Source organism: Armigeres subalbatus, chromosome 3, assembly GCF_024139115.2.
Source record: "Armigeres subalbatus isolate Guangzhou_Male chromosome 3, GZ_Asu_2, whole genome shotgun sequence".
Taxonomy (NCBI): domain Eukaryota; kingdom Metazoa; phylum Arthropoda; class Insecta; order Diptera; family Culicidae; genus Armigeres; species Armigeres subalbatus.
The window spans coordinates 396,778,073-396,795,826 of NC_085141.1; the positions used below are offsets into that span (position 1 = coordinate 396,778,073).

The 17,754-nt window shown below is 40.1% G+C and overlaps 1 protein-coding gene and 1 long non-coding RNA gene across 15 annotated transcripts in view; one reads left to right on the plus strand and one right to left on the minus strand.

Moving 5' to 3' along the window:
* The window catches only part of LOC134226894 (protein O-mannosyl-transferase Tmtc3-like), a 741,179-nt gene that overhangs the window by 110,905 nt on the left and 612,520 nt on the right, over positions 1–17,754 (minus strand). The gene's annotated exons all lie outside the window — the stretch shown is intronic.
* On the plus strand, positions 4,799–5,605 carry LOC134224006 (uncharacterized). Its single transcript, XR_009982804.1, has 3 exons — positions 4,799–4,955; positions 5,059–5,149; positions 5,378–5,605. It is a non-coding gene; the product is annotated as an uncharacterized LOC134224006 (long non-coding RNA).

Here is a 17,754-nt window from a genome sequence, read left to right on the forward strand (position 1 = left end):
TTAGCTCTCAGATTGTAATATCTAGAATGTTTCTCGAAGGCTTTCTTTAGATTTTCTCTGATGTCAGAGTATAGTTTCTCCCTTTCAGTATTAGCGAGTGTGTCATTCCCTTCCGTAGTATCCCTAAGATGGCGATATTCTCTTCCATCGGAGACCATGTTTCTCCCGAACATCACAAAGTAGGGTGAATAGTGAGTCGCTTCGTGTACAGACGTTCTGATTGCACAGGCAATTGTTTGTACATTATTCGCCCAGTCTTTATGATCCTTTTTGATAGACGCTCTTATTGCGGTTGTTAACACACGGTTAACTCGCTCCGCGTCGTTCACCTGAGGGTGGTAATTCGGCGTACGCCAATGAGTTACGTTATATTGTTTTAGTAGGGCTTGGAACGATTTCGCGAGGAACTGCGTGCCATTGTCCGTTAATACAACTTCTGGGGTACCAAACAATTGGAACACCATGTTCTCGACAAACGGAACCAAAGAGTCGGCGCATGCCTGTCTAAATGGTTGAACCATTATGAATTTACTGAATATGTCAGTCAGGACCAGAAGACAAGTACTTCTGCCCTTTCCAGAAGCTGGCAGTGGTCCCACATAGTCCATTGTAAGGAACTGCCAAGGATATTCCGCGATTTTTCTCTGAGATGTTATCGGTGCTGTTGTATTGATATTGCTAGCTTTGCTTGTTTGACAAGTCAAACAATTTCTGCAAAAAGTTTTGATTTGGGAGCTCATGCGTGGCCAGTAAAACCTTTCTCTTATCGCTGTTAGTGTTTTTTCGAATCCAAGATGAGCTTTATTATGGATAGCCTCTATTGCTCCCACACGCTCTGGTGATGGAAGATACTGCTTCCACTGGAATCGAGTGTCTTCGACCTTTCCCTGATTTTTCACAAATTTGTATATTCTGTCATCAATGACTCGAAAGTCAGGATAACTTTGTGGATCTTGGGTGATTAATTTGATCAAATCCTCATAGTCTGGGTCAAGAGGCACTATTGCATCAAGTGACCGCGATAAACAATCAGCTGTGACATTTAATTTCCCTTTCCTGTACTCTAACTCTATGTCGTACGACTGCAGTTTGAGAGCCCATCTTAAAAGTTTTGAGTTTCCTGATTCGATGCCTATTGTGAATAGCCAAAGGAGGCTACGGGCATCTGTGACTACTTTGAACTTCGTTCCCTCTACAAAGTGGCGAAAATGTTCGATGGCCATTAGTACCCCCAAACACTCCTTTTCGACACTCGCATACTTTCGTTGGGTACTACTTAGCTTCTTGCTAAAGTAGGCCACAACCCTAGTGACCCCATTCAAGGTTTGTACTAATGCGGCTCCAACCGCGTTGTCTGAAGCGTCCGATTCAATTATGAATGGGCAGGCAAAGTCGGGGTTATTTAAGATCGGTGCTGATATCAGAGCAGATTTTAGGTTTTGGAATGCCTCCTCTGCCGCCTCAGTCCAAGTGAATTTCTTTGGGTTTTTCTTCAACAGATCTGATATTGGCGCAGCGATTTTACTGTAATCTTTGATAAATTTTTGATAGAAACCTGCTAACCCTAAGAGACGACGTATGTCTTTTACGCTTTTAGGCCTGGTGTAATTTAATATTGGCTCAATCCTGGCACTATCAATTGCAACGCCTTCTTCAGTCAGCAAGTAACCTAGATAGCTTACTTGCTTCCTACAAAATCTTGATTTATCAAGCGAAATCGTTAGATTTGCTTTTCTAAGACGTTCTGCGACTAGCTTTAGCAGCCTAAAATGCTCTGAGAGAGTTTTGGTCGCTACCACTATGTCGTCCAGATAGACGAATACATAGGGTTCTAGATCGAAACCGATAACTTTGTCCATTAGTCTGCACATACTGAATGGAGCATTAGTTAACCCGAATGGGCAAACTTTGAACCTATAAAGCCCTTTAGATGTTCTAAAAGCCGTATAATCGCGCGATTCCTCTTTAAGAGGAATCTGGAAATAGGCATCTTTTAAATCTATTACGGAAAAGAATTTGGCGCTTCCTAAGCGGTGAAAAATGCCCCTCATATCTCTCATGGGATATGAGTCTTTTTTTGTTAAAGCATTAATTCGGCGTGAGTCCAAACATACTCTTAGTTTGCCATTCGATTTTCGAACAGGGACTAGAGGGTTGGCCCACTCACTTGAACATTCTTCGATCGCGTCAAGTCTTTTATAGCGCTCAATTTCGCGGTCCATTTCAGCTTGGATGGTTGGTGAACATTTATAAATCGGTTGTCTTCTTGGTTTTGCATCTTCCCTTAGAACAATCTCATGTTGCAATAAGGTTGTTCGCCCCAAAACATTTTCAGTAGTGCATGGAAACTGTCGGATAATTCCTTCAAGAAGGTCTCGCTCTTCTACATTCAAATTGTGCTCGATTTCCACCGTTTCAGGTGTGGTCGTTGAGGCCTCGGGCAAATCAAGTTCTGGGATATCAAGAGTCGCATCTGGAGTTGAATTCCCCACAATTGGAAGTGTTTCAATTGGGTGAATGAAAAATGCATTAATTCGGTATCTTCGATATTACCTATTTCTGCAACCTCTTCCCGGCCACTGGTCCCTTGCATCACGGGTTTGATTTCAACGGCCTCCCAGACATTTATTCCCACTCTCACCCCTCTGGATATTTCCGGGACAATTACTACTGCAATTACCCTAGTAATGCCCCTGAAAGTTATTGGCAAATTGGTATAACCAACACACGAATATTTGGTTTTGTCTGCTGTACAAATTCGAATCGGCGATGGTAATATTTTTAACCCATGCTGTTCAATTAATTGTTTGGAATTGGTCACGCTAATGCCCGCACCCGAATCCAACAAGGCTTCCATTTCCTCTTCGAAAATGCGAACTTTAATGTGAGGACAACGACTAGTTTGTATTTTAATTTCTAAAAGACTCTCTAACGGGTCGACGTAAGGAGTGGAATTTGAATTAGGAACGATTTGGCTGTTTAGGATGACAGCGTTCCCTGTACCGCATCCCGAACTTAGTTTCCCGAAGGTCGACTTGTGTCAACCGGCTGACTTTGATTTGAACGTCGAGGGTGCTTATCGCAATTTGAGGAAATCTTGCCAGGATTACCACAGACGTAGCAAAATGTAGTTTTCATTTCTCTACATTCTCGCCAAAAATGACCACGCTGACGACAATTCCAGCACATGGGTACCCTAGATGTTTCCTGTTCCTCCCTCGTATTCCGCACCCCTCGGTCTTGAGTCAGTCCTTGGGTTTGGTTCCTAGCCTGTCTTCTATCAATCGCATTGACCTCCTCATTTTCTGATTCCTCGTCCTCTTCGCCCTCAATGTTATGCACCGATAGTTTTGGACCTATTGGATGTAGTGATGGATCATTAGCATCAATCCGGTAATTGGTCTGAATCAGCTGCTCTAAGGTGTTCACCGAAAAGCAAGCTAGTTTGGAACGGTAATGTTGCCTCATATTCTCCCAAATAATTTCAAATTTCCTTCTACTTGATAAGGGCTTGGTTAGCAGTTTGTTCAGTCGCTCAATTTCTGTGACGAAGGCAATGAAAGTTTCTCCTTTTTGTTGCTTTCGATCATAAATTTTTTGACGGTTACCTTGATCTTGATTTGGGTTACCAAATCTGAACCTTATTCTGGTTTCGAAAACCTCCCAGGTCCATAAGGGTTGGTAGTAAGTAAAAAACCAATTTGATGCTTCACCTCTTAACAGTAAATGGATATTGCTAAGCAGTTTGGCATTGGGAATTCCATTCATACTTGCCAATACTTTTACTTTGTAAATAAAGTCCTCTAAAGAAATTGACCTGGAGTCTCCCGCAAAGCACAGATTCCATTTTTCCATTTTACGGTCGTACTGAATTCTATCATCTCTGTGTACTGTTGATGCATGCCAATTAGGATAACCAACCGAAATGTTTTCCTCACTGCTATTATCTTCATAATCTGCACTGGCATGCCCAGTGGGTCCCATATAGTTTGCTTGAGTCTGACTTGTTGGCTGAGCTCCTGCATTCGCATTTTGAATCTCTTCGAACCTATTTGCCCTAATGTTATGTTGCCTAGTAGCCACTTGATTAGTGTGACTCGCTGACGATTGGCCTGGGTTACCCGCACCGAAAGTTTGTCCCTGTTGTAGGCTAGGAATTGATGCCATAAGCATCATTGTCAGGTTGTTAAGTTGAGTTTCTAAATTTCCTAGCTTCGTCTTCAGCTCATCAATCTCATCTGACTTATTCTGGTTTTGTATATCGGCCTCCTTACTAACAATTTGTGTCTGTTTTTTGTATGCTCCTACACAGAAAAAACGAATATTGTTATAATTAAAAATGTTGTACTTTGTAACTGAAGAGTAAGTATTTTTCTTTAAAATAAAAGTCAAACCGCTTACAACCAAAGTATTGTATTTGATTTGAAAGTATTCTTCCCTTGTTGAAAGTGTGAATTTAAAAGTTTTCTCTTTCAACTTGAGAATTGTAGAACTGTTCAAATTAGCTTGCATGGCTGGCATAGAACAAAGAAAAAACTCAACTTTGGATCACTATGGGATGGCTCAACACAAAAAAACTCGTAAGAAATAAGAAAACAATATTTACTCTAATATGTATTTCAACTATAGCTCATTGCTCGATTCAAAGCATCACAATTTTTTTAATGCTATAATCAAGTCTATAATACCTTTATATAAATATACATAAAACAATTTGAAATGTATGTGCACGAGTAAATACAATTTTGACCATCAACTGATTTGCTGTAGGTCCACAATGCAACGAGACTGTCTCGGTCTTCTGTTGACATTCACATCAACAGTAAATATTTAATAACAAGTTTATCACCGCGCGAAAACTCGTTAAAAATGTCTTCAAATCTACTTCGTTGTGCCTCGGATAAAAAGGCAGACGATTCGGTTTCGATTCATCCTATCGAGCCATTTTTTATAAGGTAAGTAAACATACATCTTGCTGAATGTGCTGCTGTCCGAGGTTCAGTTTCGAGAAGGTTTTACCCTTGGTTTTACCTCATATTGTTTTGTTTATCATTGCAGAAACTCCATGCTTCTGATGCTTCTTCCCAGAAATCCGGACAAACATGAGGTTGGGGCAATTGTTCTTTGAGCCCGGAAATTCCTTATACAGGTAGGAAAACTTTGTTGATGCGCTAGATAACCGAAGGAAAAATGACAATGACAAAAAATGTGTCATTTCCCTCGGACACACAATTTTTCTCGCATCATTGAGAATCTACTGCACAAATAGTAGCATTTGAGATTGGTTGGCAATAATGCGAGGAAAGTTTGTATACGCGTAATTTAAATTCTCTTTAACCATTAGAAATTAAAAAAAATATACCGCAACCGTTTACAGGCTAAAGTGATGGAGATTGAAATGCTACCAACTCCACGTTTGTGCAATAGTGGTGGGCGTGACGTGAGAACGGCCAGGAGGAACCGACGATATCCTGTATTATATAGGAATAATGTAGATCACCGTGAACATCAAGCGCAATTAATGCATGATAGTGACAAAAAGATAATCCGGTTTCATCTGTTCCTGTGAAATTTATACTATGTCCAGATGTAAATAAAAATATTCGTTCCATTTTAAAATCCAATATTGTCATGCATAGATTTTGAATAGTTTGTGAGTCTAAAATTAACTTCTATATTTCAAAGACAAAAGAGCTTGCAAAAGAGTCGTTCTTAATTGGACTTACAGACTTTTCAAAATGTAGACATGTCTGATTTGTTTTTTTATTTACAAGAATCAAAACTGCTTGCAAAACTGCCATAGTTCAATCTAAAAATATTAAACTTTTAATTTTACAGCGTATCTGACATTTCTGCTACATTGTTTTGAAAGTTGAAACTTTTAATTCCAGAGTAGACAACAACTTTCGAAGCCTCGTTCGATACAAAAGTTTGTCAACTTTTATTCTGAATGTTCGCGACTCTCTACGAAAAAGAACCAACGCAACTTTTTATTTTAACCAACGGTTTTTTTAATTTGACAAATGGTTTTTCTTTCTGTGTAGCTTATTCGCGTTAAGCATAGATTGTTCGGAGTCCGTTACTTGGTGAATTTCTGAGTTGCTTAAAGCAGCTATTGGAAGCGGTGGCTGATTTATTACCGCTTCAGCTCCTGTTATCTGCCCTAACTGATCAGGATTGTTTTCCTTCGGCAATTCTCCACCCGTAGGACTGAACTGCATTCCTAAATCAACTTTGTGTTTCGAAAGTAGTGTAGTAATGTTTCCTAGAAGCAACTCTTTCATTTTTTTAGCCTCATCATCTCCTGCCACACATCTTTGTACTCGCAGATAATAATGTTTTAGTCGAGAGATATACCTGACATCAAAAGCTTTAACCAACCCACTTCTTATTTCGTTTACGCTATCTGCAACTAGTTGGAACTCTTGATCTATTGTCAATAAAGTTCGATACTCACGATTCTCTTTTTCGTCCTCATAGAACAGCCTTCTGAGTAGTCTTTCCTTAGATTTTAACTCTTTTCCCAACTCTTCAGTGTAATTCCGTAATTTTAACTCATAGTCTATCTCTTCATTAAGTAGATGACCCGCATAAGGATACTTCGAATTCATGTTTACTTTCAGTAAATCCATGTTGCAAAAATAATCAATAATTATAAGACAGTAAAAATAAATAAACAATTAGATAATAAAGGAAACAAAAAAAAATAGAAAAAGAAATAAACTAGTTATAAATATATATACAAAAATATAGAAATTTGTTCCAAAAATATATAGTGTACTACCTAGAATATCCAAAAAATATTTAAAAAATCTCATAAGCCAGAAATGTGTACTCCAGAAAAAAAAACGAAACTAAACAGCTAATTCATAAAAAATATACCGAAAAAACCCGTAATTAATTTAATGCAATATTACTATAATTCCTCCATTCAAATTCAAATATTCTATAATTTATTCCAGCGTTCCTAGGTTCGAACTGTAGTTGGGCGCCAGTTATAGCCGCACGAGCAGAGTTGTTCGTGGCCGGCCGGAAATTCCCTAAAATTCGCCACGGTGGGTTCGCGAAAATTGTTCGATTTCAAACAGGAAGCTTAAGCGCCACCTCGTTAGAGGACTTCCCGCTCAATTGTTGCCCGGTCTAAGACTCCGAAGTTGGTCCAATGGAAGAAACCTTCGAAGGAAGGTTCCAAGAACAATTCCGCAAACTCCACTTTCCTAGCGTCCGTCTTACTCAAAATTCATCAACTAGAGCGAACATTACTGACACGACCCTAACGCAACGTTTCAAAGACGAACTTCTCCCATAAAAGTTCAATTTATCATCATCGGAAATTCCACTACTTGTACCTAGGTGGCGACCGTCTCGAAAGCTTGAACGGTTTCATTCACAACCAATGAATTAACAACGAAGAATCGCAAAAAGGAGAGAGCTCGAATGACCATTAACAGCGGGAAGAATATTGCGGAGAGTAGGGGGATGGATTACATTTACAGATCATTTTCACATTGCTAGCTTTATTATCTATTTCTATTAACTTTAGGCCTAACGATCTACCCCTATATTTGCGTGCTCTCTACCCTACACTTTCACACTCTACCAATGACGTCACATGTGCACATGTTACTCACGCTTTGCGCTTCCGCATTCTATTGTCGGCGGGCCGGCATTGTTCGCTCACCTTCCTCTATTGTCCGACGGCGTGGCTTGGGTCCCTTTGTCCGTCGGCTTGGCTTTGCTCCAGATAGCGTGGGAACCGCTATTGTTCGCCGGCGTGGGAAAAGAAGCAGGAAACGCGTTGATCAATTCCCCTACAGCGTTAAGCGGTCTTGCTGGTGAGTTGATTCCCGATCACGTGGTGGTCCAAAGACTTTAAACTTGACCGCCGATGCTGTTAAGCTTATCGACGGCAGACCGGCTTGGGGATTCAAAACGGCCCCGGTTACGGTTCGCACTACGTAGGTTCACAGGTGGGATCACTCACTTACGTGGACGTAGATGCGGGATGATGTTGGGCGCGATATGAACGGCCCCTTCGGCCACCGATGGATGTGGGCCGGCGGCTCGCCTGGTGGATGTTCACGACGGTTGTTTCACGAGGTGCCTATATCCGAAACATAAAGCCGTCGAACGGCTGTTCGACAGATAAAGGGTTAAGAGAGCAACGCAACATCACTAAGCACGACTTCAATACCTTTCTTAACTTTTCTTGGCTCACACTATAACGAATAATCGGCACTTGGGGGAAACTAGCTAATCCTGCAAAATTCAAATTGTTATTCACTGAGCTACCTCCTTTTTTAATTTATCTCACTTTTGAGAAATCGCGGATCACGGGAAAAACTTTAGAAACGTTTGAACTAACCAGGCAAAGTGAAATGGAATTTTGGAGCCCTCAGATTAAATAGTCAGGGCACAGTCATCTTTTCGCGAAGAGTTCCGAATCGGATTTCATGTTCGCGCTCTAGTTGCTGACTTCTCGCTCCCACCAGTAGTCATAAAGTTACGCTTCTTCGTTCTTTTCCCCAATCCCCAAAGGTTCTCCACCAAATTCAACATTCGGTTGATTCTCGATCGCGGGCAATCAATTAATTCTCGCGAGAGATTTAACGAATCTTCTGGAGGCTCAGGTGTTGTGTCTACCGATTGCATGGATGTAGGCGGACCTTTAATTTTGTCTTAAGCGCGTAGTTCTTGAAATATTATGCTGTTCTTGAGTCGTTCCATGTGATGTGGTGCAAAAAAAGACAATTAATTATAATTAAGAATTCAAATATTATTTACAAAATAAATCAAATTTGTTTCGTGTAACGGCCTACTGTTACAAAGCTCCTAGAGAAATTCTCGGTGGAGCTTCTGGTGGAATTTCTATATAAATTCCTAAAGAAGCCTAAATGAATTCCAGAAAGAAAGCTTGAATGAATTCCCAGAGGAAATTCTGGAGAAATTTCCAGAAGAATTTTCAGAGGAACCCCCGTAGGATCTGCCGATAGAACTACCGGAATAATTCTCGGAGAAAATCCTGCAGGAACTCCGGAATTCTTTCAGGATTTCTTTGGGAATTAATCTAGGAAATCCTCCGAAAATTCCATTGTTGATTTTATTTACGGTATAATTTCTGTATAAATTTTCGGTGGAATTCCTGGGTCCCTGGATTGCGACCGACGTGGTCGGATTGAATCCGAGTGGGCCAGGAACCCTAAAAATATATACGGCCATTCCGTAGGTCCCCGAATTGTGACCGATGTGGCCAGATTGAGTCCGAGTGGGCCAGGAACCCCACAAATATCAATCACATCATTGCTTTGTAAAATCATGAAGTTTGAGGTGTCGCACGACCTATTTTGAATCAATTTAGAAAATGGCCATTCCGTTGGTCCCTGGACTGTGACCGATGTGGCCGGATTGAATCCGAGTAGGCCAGGAATTCTAAAAATATCATTTCCATCATTACTTTTTAAAATCATGAAGTTTGAGGTGTCGCACGACCTATTTTGAATCAATTTAGAAAATGGCCATTCCGTAGCTCCCCGGATTGTGACCGATGTGGCCAGATTGAGTCCGTATCAGTATCATTCTTATCATTGCTTTGTAAAATCATGAAGTTTGAGGTGTCGCTCGACCTATTTTGAATCAATTTATAAAATGGCCATTCCGTTGGTCCCTGGACTGTGACCGATGTGGCCGGATTGAATCCGAATGGGACAGGAACCCTAAAAATATCATTCTTATCATTGCTTTGTAAAATCATGAAGTTTGAGGTGTCGCACGATCTATTTTGAATCATTTTAGAAAATGGTCATTCCGTTGGTCCCTGAACTGTGACCGTTGCGGCCGGATTAATTATTTTCATTTCAGATTAATCATTTTCATTTCATTCTTATCATTGCTTTGTAAAATCATGAAGTTTGAGGTGTCGCACGATCTATTTTGAATCATTTTAGAAAACGGCCATTCCGTTGGTACCCGGATTGTGACCGATGTGGCCGGATTGAATCCGAGTGGGCCAGGAACCCTAAAAATATCATTCTCATCATTACTTTGTAAAATCATGAAGTTTGAGGTGTCGCACGACCTATTTTGAATCAATTTAGAAAATGGCCATTCCGTAGGTCCCCGGATTGTAACCGATGTGGCCAGATTGAGTCCAAGTGGGCCAGGAACCCTAAAAATATCATTCTCATCATTACTTTGTAAAATCATGAAGTTTGAGGTGTCGCACGACCTATTTTGAATCAATTTAGAAAATGGCCATTCCGTTGGTCCCCGGATTGTGACCGATGTGGCCAGATTGAATACAAGTGGGCCAGGAACCCTAAAAATATCATTCTTATCATTGCTTTGTAAAATCATGAAGTTTGAGGTGTCGCACGACCTATTTTGAATCAATTTAGAAAATGGCCATTCCGTAGGTCCCCGGATTGTGACCGATGTGGCCAGATTGAGTCCGAGTGGGCCAGGAACCCCACAAATATCATTCCCATCATTGCTTTGTGAAATCATGAAGTTTGAGGTGTCGCACGACCTGTTTTGACTTAAAATTGTAAATGGCCACTTATTCCGGGGACAACTGACCCCAACGGAATCTGGAATAATTCTGGAACCGTATTGTGGATAGCCTCGAAACTAGTATAAATCGAAAATTGGGATCCATCCGGATGGAATGCAACTTGTTGCGAAAGAATCGGTCAAGAAATGCGATTTTTACAGCAGTTTAGATTTTTGAAAGCTTTTAAAAACAGACGTTGGGGACGGAAAGGTTAAAAAATGAAGTACTAAACAAGTTAAAGTCAACATTGATTTAAATATGTTTCTTGAAATTAGTTTACATATTTCTGCAATTTGAATCTAGTGTGATCTCAACCTTAATAGTGAAGAACTAGTCATAGGAATTAAAAATCACGTAGATGAAGACAAAAAAATCTCAACCTTAACAGTGTGTGAAGCAAGGATGCTGAATTATTTTGAAATCTGTTTCAATCCCAATGGAAATTCTAAATGATTTTCAAGTACTTTTAATTTAATTTCATTGATTTTCTTTTAGAGCATTTCTGAGTTTCTTTGAAAGTTACTTATTATTTCTTACTAGTTACTAATTCTTTCTGACTTATATTAGCTGAGGGCTGAGGAAATGAATCCTTCGAGATCTATCTAGGATGATGAAAAGTTTGTCGTGGGCTCTGTAGAACTTCTATTAAAAGCTGTTTCTGCCCAAAAGCGCTTTAGCCTCGCCTCATCAAATCACGTAATTTTTATGCAAAACTATATTTTTTAACATCGAAGAAAATAGAGAAAATTTATAAAAGAAGTTTATATACTTTAGCCAAACCCTGAACTTATCTTGCAAAAATCATGACACACCCTAATCGCACTCCCACGACATCATAAATGGTGAAGCGTGGTGGCTGCTTTCTGCGTTCGATCGACCATGGACGGGTTGGGGGGCCGTGTAATAACTTGACTGTGACAACCCGCCCTTTAAGTGCCTTCCGATATGGTAACCGAACGACTTGAGACATTTTCATGGCACCGAAGAGGAGAAAGAGTGACACTCCGACACACATACACACACGCGTCATATTTCGCACACTCCCCGCACATTTTCCCGGGCACTACCCAACACTATATAATAATGTTGACGCTGGCTGTGGGGGGTGGAGGGCATCAATGTGAAACACTGCCAGCCAGCCGGGCGCATAATGTTGTTCCAATAAATGATATTTCCAATCAATTTCGTATTACGACGCGACTTGGGCTATGGGTGGGAGTGCATGATATGTATGCGACAGCGAAGGCGTCGTAACTGTTGTGTAGTTTAATGTGTTTGTATATCGGATCCTGAAAATGACACCGTAATTGGAAGTTGCGTTCCTTGACAGGCCGTCGGTCGATGGTGCGGAGCGGGAACGGTCAACGGGGATTGGCATGGAAGGTTTCCATTTCATCATATTGACTTGATAGTTTTACAATACAATCATCGATTCCACAAGGGAAATTGTTCAGCGAACAGGAACGAAGGAATGATTCAATTTGAGCCTTATTGATGGATTCTTTGAACGATTATATGATATAATTGCGTTATATTGCAAGACCTTTTTTTTATAGAAAAGAAATTGCGTTATGAAATATGAATTATTGATAACTCAGATGGCAGATAATAAAATATTTATATTATTTATACCCATATAGAGGGAATGGAGGCTTTATTGTTATTGAGGGATTTTTAAAACCTATTGAGAGGGAGTTACTTTATCTTTGAAATAATATGACTGGATCCTAGCACTAATGGCACAAATGAAAAGAAATGGCTTATATTAACTAACAGAAAATCAGTTATGGACGACTTTTACTATGTTTGATTTACATTACAAGTAAATTTTTTGAGGCATTGTATATTATAACAGACTTAAATGAAAATATAAAGTTGGGGCAATCAGTCATGGCTGTTCAGTGAAAACGCTTATTTCCGCTTGAATCTGATTTCTGTTCCTCTGGAATACTGTGCATATTTGTTCGCCTCAAATCGACCGCACTGCAATCGATCCGCATTTCCAACGACCAGAGATTGAGGGTTTACATCAAGAATTCATTGGTGTAAATAGTTGCTGATTAAATTTTCAACCATGGTTTTCGGCTGACGGCTGAGGCTGGCAATGATGATGGTCGAACCGCACTGGCGACGACGACGACGACAAAGGATGAGCTCGTAGGGTAACGGCTGTATTTTGGACCGGGCTCATATTTTGGACCACCCAGCAGAATTTTGTATTTATATCACACAAAACTAAATAAAACATGCAACATTTAAATGTTATTGCAAAAATAAACTATCAGGACGGTATTTCCTACATTTGTTTCTTATGAAATATTGCAATTATTAAGAATATTTGCACGCATTTACCCATTCTAGCTGGATTAGACCAAAACAAAGACGACATTGTAAAATTTAAGTCAACTTTCAAAAGCTGTAAGTTTATTTGTACATAGATTTAAAACATGTGAATGATGTTGATGAATTATTACAACCTAATAGAAGCAGTTTCCTATCTCGAGCAAAACATCGTAAGATTAAAAACAGTATTCTTAGGCATGTCCAAAATAGGTTCATTTTTCATTGAGCCGAACATATTTTCGACATATCTTCTTTTTAAGTTCTAGATCTCTTAAACTTTTGTTTTTACCAACCATTTGGTTCTCTAGTATCAAATCATTCATAAATTACTGTTCATATAGCATTTATAAATTACCGTTCATTAGAAAAATGAAAAACATTAAAAAATATCTATTAACCCAACATGTAACTGTTTTTTTTATTATTTCCACACGAAAATACTGCCTATGATCGCATATCAGTCCCATCTTTACTAGAATTCCCACAATATGCTATTGTGGGCAGAACAGTTAAGAAAGCTCTATGACAAGAACCAATCTTTGCTAGAGCTCTCCATCCGTGCTGCTTGCCAATGCAACAGAGTTCCGCGTTCTACGATTATGTTTCGTTTTGAAAAAGAATGTCCAAGGAGCAAGAAAGAACCGGGCAACCCACTACTATCAATGGCGCAAATGGAACAGATCTACATAAAAATGTGGCAGGGTAGGAGTGACCAGGTGCATACATCACGGCCATGGGCCGCACGTTTGTTTTGCCTTCATGATGCTGTACCGAGTGGTACTGAAATTGATATTAATTTCAATACCCTTAGCTTGTAGATATTGTTCTAAGCTTTTGAGTGCTTGTAAAAATGTATTGCTTAACAAGGAATTTCAGGATGAAAAAGTCGAAAATGCTGGAGATCACTAATTTAATCTAATAGTAACATAACTTTGCGAGCAATACAAAATTATTTGAGTGGTCCAAAATATGTTCAACAGGTGGTCCAAAATAAAAACAGGCGGTCCAAAATTAAATCTTACATATCTTCAGAATTTATGATAGTTTGGTTCTTTCGGTGGGATTTACATCATTTTTACCTACAAATTCTACCTAGCATTCACCACTTTGTAGTTTCATAGGGAATTGATCAAGCATTATTACAAAATCTAACTTTTATTCGAAAAATCGTTCGGCCATCTCCTAAAGCGGTCCAAAATACCTCCCTTACCCTATATGGCTGGACCTGGTGTCAATCGACAAATTTTCAGGCGTTGGAATGTCAACAGGGCTGTGTTGGTTTACGGTGGCTTCTGCACCACCGTCCGTAGTTACTTTCTCTGCTGTCGCAGATAACCCAGCATTGTTCAGAATTGGTTGCTCGGCTGGAACTGAGCAACAGATGACATGTTGGAGAAAAGTTTGCAAAAAACAATTTCGTTCCAGTTAGAAATTCTTCATCATGGTATGCATGCTGATGATGTTTCAGAGAATAGTTTTGTGATAATTACTGTTGATAAATATAGTTTTTGGAAATGTTTAATCTACACTATTAGCAGTGAGCACGATGTTGTTGTTGTAAACAAGTAACCAACTAGAAGTTTCATAACAGCATCGTTAATGCATTCTTGGGGCAATACAAGAAAAAACACCAACGAGGTTAGACGAGGCGATTTTAGAGGATTCTGTAGTTTTGATCAATAAGCTATTACGATTTACACTTATGAAAATTGCTTTATTAGTGTTAAAAAACAAGGATTGTTTGAATCCTTTAGTCAGATTTTGATGCTTTTCCTAAAAACTCATTCCAGAAGTTGATTTTTGGAATGTTTTTTTCTAGAACTTTGTCTAATAGCACATCAGTAAAAGTCGAATACTTCTTCTTAATATTAAATAAAATATTTGTGTCTAAAGATTGTACACTGGGGTCTCTTTTTACGCGGTTTTTTTACGCGGGTCACTTTTTACGCGACTTTTTTTACGCGGGTTTTGGGATTTACGCGGTTTTTGGGATTCACGCGGTTTTAATATTTTACGCGATTTTTCGAAAAAGTCTTGATATCACGTGAAAATTGTAAAAAGTTGAAGTAAAAAGTGGATGAGAAGTGAGAAATAGGAAGGGAATGGGAAAGGAATGTGAGACTTGGGAAGTGTGAAGTAAGGAATGATATGCGAGTAGTGAGAAGTAAAAGGTGAGCAGTGGAAAGTGATTTTTGAAAAGTGAGAAGTGAGATGTGGGAAATCAGAAGTGAGAAAGGAGAAGTGAGAAGTAATATATAAGATGTAAGAAGTGAGAAACAAGAAGGGAGAAGTGGGAAGGCAGAAATGAGAAATTAGAAGTTAGAAGTAAGAAGCAAGAAGTGAGAAGTAAGAAGTGGGGAGCGAGAAGTGAGAAGTGAGAAGTGAAAAGTGAGAAGTGAAAAGTGAGAAGTGAAAAGTGAGACGCGGGAAATCAGAAGTGAGAGGCGAGAAGTGAATAGTGTGAAGTGAGAAATGAGATAAATATGTGAGATCTGAAAAATGATAAATGAGAAACAAGAGTGATAAGTGAGAGCCGAGAAATGAGAAGCTATAAGTGAGAAGTAAGATTTAGAAGTGCGAAATTAGATAAGAGAAATGAGGTGTAAGATGTGAGAAGCGAGAAGTGATAAGTGAGAGCCGAGAAATGGGTTGGAAGCGACAAATGAGAAGTGAAATTGGAAAGTGAGAAATTCAAAACGAGAAGTGAGATGTAAGATGTGAGAAGTGAGAAACGAGAAGTGAGAGCCGAGAAATAGGTTGGAGGCGACAAATGAGAAGTGAGAAATTCAATACGAGAAGTAAGATATGAGAAGTGAGAAGTAAGAAGCCAGAATTGAATAGAGAGAACTGGGTTGTGAGAAGTGAGATGGGAGAAGTGAGGTGCGAGAAATGAAAAGTAGTAAGATGTGAGAAAAAAAGGCAAGAAGGGTGGAGTTAGAAGATAGAAGTGGGGAGTGGGAAGTAAGAAGTGAGAAGTGAGAATTGAGGAGCGAGAAGTGTAAAGTGAGAGGTGAGAAGTGAATAGTGAGAAGTGAGAAATGAGATAAAGATAAGATATGTGAAAAGTGAGAAGTTATAAGTGAGAGCCGAGAAATGAGAAACTACAAGTGAGAAGTGAGATTTAGAAGTAAGAAGTGAGACATTTGATACGAGTAGTGAGATGTAAGAAGTGAGAAGGGACAAGAGAGAAGTTAGAAGGGAGAAGTGAGGTGTGTGAAGTGTGATGTGAGAGGTGAGAAGCAAACAGTTGAGAAGTGAGAATCGAGAAGTGAGAAGTAAGAGACGACAAATGTAAAGTGAGAGTGAGATGTAAAATGTGAAAAAATGAGATAAAGATGATAAAGATGTGAGAAGTGAGAAGGGAGAAGTGTACCAAGCGAATTTGACGTCACACGTTTCATTGCTTGGATTGTAATCGTGGCGTCATGCTCGTTTAGATACACTAGTTGAGAGTTCGTTTGGCTACCCTCATCTTCGCCTCAGCTCGTCTATAGAACCTACAGTGTCTATAATCTAGACTTTCCGATTTGGGTACAATATTTAGACCACTACCCGGGATGTGGATGGTCGTCGAGTAACTCGATAATATTATTGAGTTCGCAAGCGAAAGGCAGAACATCATCAATGAACTGAAACAGAACCTGCTGGCATTCGAGTCGTAAGACAAGAACAGGACGCTTTTATCGGCCACCCGGGAGAAGCAAGAAGGCCGACAAAGGTGCCACAACTGAGGCCTTCTCCTTCCTTGGAACATCGACTATGGCAGAAGAGGCGATTGATTTTGCCCTGACGACCAACGAGGAAAATATTGCGCCTAACCAAAAACGGCTCAAGCAGCAAACCGGCAAAGGTGCTCAGAGCGAAGCCAAGCAGTAGGCGACAGTAGGCCAAACGTCGTCTTGACGGAGCAGATCGGGATGTAGTGATGCCCGAAAAGCGTTGACCCGAGAAGGCGACTTCTCGGCCCAAAAAACCGAAAGGCACCAACCAAACGCAAGTCGCCAGGCCGCGAGAGTGTACCTGCCGGCCAGTGCAATCGGCACAAGGGACCGAAAATCCCTGGCATCTGGTCAGTAGCTCAAAGCGGAAGTCAAGCGCATCTCGATCCGCAAAAAAAGTTAAGTACAGAGTAGAGGCCTTGCTGCTTAAAACCGATAAGCATAAGTACGCCGACGTCGATGCAGGCGACCGAAAAGCTTTCGGCGCTGGAACAGGACGCACGAAGTGTCAGACGCACCAAGACTGGTGAAATGATCTTGGTGCTGAAACGTGGAACTAGCGGGACTACTGGCCCAACCCTAGCAGCACACATGCTTCACATAGGTTGCTGCAAATCATATGTGACCAGATTTAGTCCCAATCAAGTTGCTGCAACCATTTTTGTCTGACTTGTGCTTCTCGGGAAGAGATCTTGGGTGACAGTGCCGAGGTGAGGTCGTTGGGACCGGAAGTGACCTTCCAGTGCAAGCAACTGGACGAGGTCACGAACGCGGACGACGTCGTCTCTGCCGTCAAAGAGCAGTGCGGTACAAAGGTCGTCTATTTGGCACGCAGCTAGCCTACCCAAGTTAATGGAGCGAGGGATGTTGAAATCGGCTGGTCAGTAAGCCCAATAAGCAAACTGGACTGGGGAATTTCTTAGATGGCCAAGAAGTTATTTTTTATTCACATTCTATTCTATGTACCACAAAGAGCATGCACCATATTTGAAACAGGTCGATATACCTTTGGTTACCCATGAAAATAGCGAAAAACCGTTTTTTTTTATCAAAAGTCGTTTTTTACGCGGATTTTTTCAAGTTTTTTTTACCGCGGGTTTTAAAAAAGGTTCGGAAACACGTGAAAACCACAAAAAAACAATT